Source organism: Lactuca saligna, chromosome 4 (assembly GCF_052625555.1).
Source record: "Lactuca saligna cultivar CGN05327 chromosome 4, ASM5262555v1, whole genome shotgun sequence".
In the NCBI taxonomy this organism is placed as follows: domain Eukaryota; kingdom Viridiplantae; phylum Streptophyta; class Magnoliopsida; order Asterales; family Asteraceae; genus Lactuca; species Lactuca saligna.
Genome location: NC_136420.1, coordinates 220,245,648 through 220,247,799, shown reverse-complemented (window position 1 = coordinate 220,247,799; position 2,152 = coordinate 220,245,648). Strand labels below are relative to the sequence as shown.

Genomic DNA, 2,152 nt, shown 5'->3' with positions numbered 1-2,152 from the left:
ATTTGAAAAAAGCTACATACCTTTTGGCTCGTTTGCGATCAGATAAAGCAATCTTTGCAAGTTTCTCATTAGCCATGATTTTCTTGAGCTCAGCCCCTGTAAACTCACCATTTCCAAACTCCAAACTGAACGTATTTGTATTTGAATTTGAGTTGATTGAATTATTTGGGGATAATTGACCAATATGCCCTCCAGGAGAAGGAGGAAGCTTAGGTGATTCATCAGCAAAGTTCATCCTCCCCATAAAACTATCCATTGACACACTTCTATAATGCCTTGTTGTTGGAGAAATGTCTCCACCTGCACTCCGTTTAATCCCTTTATCATTAACACCACTTGTAGTTTCATTATCACTGCTATCACCTCCATTTGTTTATGTTCCACTAGCTCGACTATTTAAATCTTCACGATTCTCAGTTCCTTGTTTATCGTCAGTTCCAGAAGAGTTTAATGTGTCAAGATTTTCAAGATTCATATAAGCAGAAAACAAATCGTCAACAACTTCCCCTTCGGAGGCTCTTTTAGTTGCTCAGGTATGCCAGCTTTATCCCAATGCAATACCTAGTATGCTAGTTTCCTGTTTTTTCAGAGTCTATACCAACTGGTGTTTGCCAAACCCTGTCATGCTATGCCCAATTGAACAGGATGATCTTGGATTTAACATGTGGGACCCACGTAAATGGTTCGGTGATCGAACCCATCTCATGCTCATCATCATTCCTGCATACCCATGCATGAACTCTAGTTACAATGTTTCCCACCCTGGTTTAGGCCCAAGGGCAGCTGCCACCATGGAACTTGCCTTACCCTAAAAAAAAATTATATTAAAGTAATTATGGATGAAATAAAATAAACCAAAATGAAAAAATTTACTAAATCTTACTTGCATAAATACACTGCCGTTTGTGACCAAAGGATGATTGTGCAAATCAGTAGCTGGTGGAAGCACTAATAAATCGGGAATCATGTCATCCTTCTCGACCTATAAAGATTATTATAACTAAAATCAGAAAAATAAAAAAGATAAATTAAATAGGGTACCATAATGTATATTAATGTTACCATATTATCTTTGCTTAATTCAGACACAGCAGTTTCAACATCCAATTTCAGAGTATTGACACGAACATAGCGAGGTTTTTTAACATCTGCTACATAAATGATAAATCATAGATCTCGTTTAATAAATATGGTTGTGTAAATTATAAATAATAAAGTGGAATGTTATTGGTAGAACAAACCGGGAATCTTATATTAGGACATTAAATCTTCTATACGTTTTGCTCCCTTCTTTAATAAGATCTTTGCAAGAGCTGACTGTAGTTGACTTTTCCTCAAAATAAGGTACTTTTCTGGATCTCCTGTTACAGATGAATCCTATGAAGAAATGTTAAAATTATGTATATGATTAATTTAAAGAAAATATTATATGATGTGGCATCCTAGAAAGTGAAGATACCTGTCTGAAAAGAATGTCATAGGTGATTATGTACATTAATTCCACTTGCCTCTGTTACAAAACGAATAACAGAAGCAATAAATTTCAAATAAATAGTAACGGGAGTTAAAAAAAATAATAACATTCGAATATATATGGTGAGTATGGAATGAAGATCAGGTATCAAATATGTTTTTTGAGGTATTACTTACCTTCCATTTGCTGTTTAATACATTAGCAATCTCCAATACATCCTTGATGATTGGAAGATCTGTGAATAGAAAAACAAGAGATGAAATCAATATGAAATTAGAAAAAATCATTAACCAAAGAAATTAGAAGAAAGAAATTAGAAGAGGATGCGATAGGAGGAGGATTCCCCAATTTGTAATCGTGTTTTAAACAAAGAAGCACAGCCCATAAGATGAGTTGATGAGGAAGTATTTTTGTTATCGCTTTTTCTAATCAAATATGAAAAAAATATACTTACACAGTCTGGCATTTCATCGAGCACCTTGAGGGCACCTTGCATCTCCATAACTTCAAATCCCATAAAAACCCCAAATTTTGAAACCCATATGTCAGAAGAAATGGATAGACCTTCAATATTTGTGATACAAACATGAAGTATGACATGATTAGATGGAGCATGTAAGTTCTTCACACTTTCAAGCATAATTGTAACCCAATCGTCGGCTCAAGCATAATTGTAAC

At 34.5% G+C, this 2,152-nt stretch overlaps 1 long non-coding RNA gene across 1 annotated transcript; it reads right to left on the bottom strand.

The window, feature by feature from the left end:
- Positions 1–882: 882 nt before the first annotated feature.
- LOC145039022 (uncharacterized) lies at positions 883–1,359 on the bottom strand. Its single transcript, XR_013679687.1, has 3 exons — positions 1,242–1,359; positions 1,063–1,151; positions 883–982 (listed from the first exon to the last, which is right to left on the bottom strand). It is a non-coding gene; the product is annotated as an uncharacterized LOC145039022 (long non-coding RNA).
- Positions 1,360–2,152: the final 793 nt, after the last annotated feature.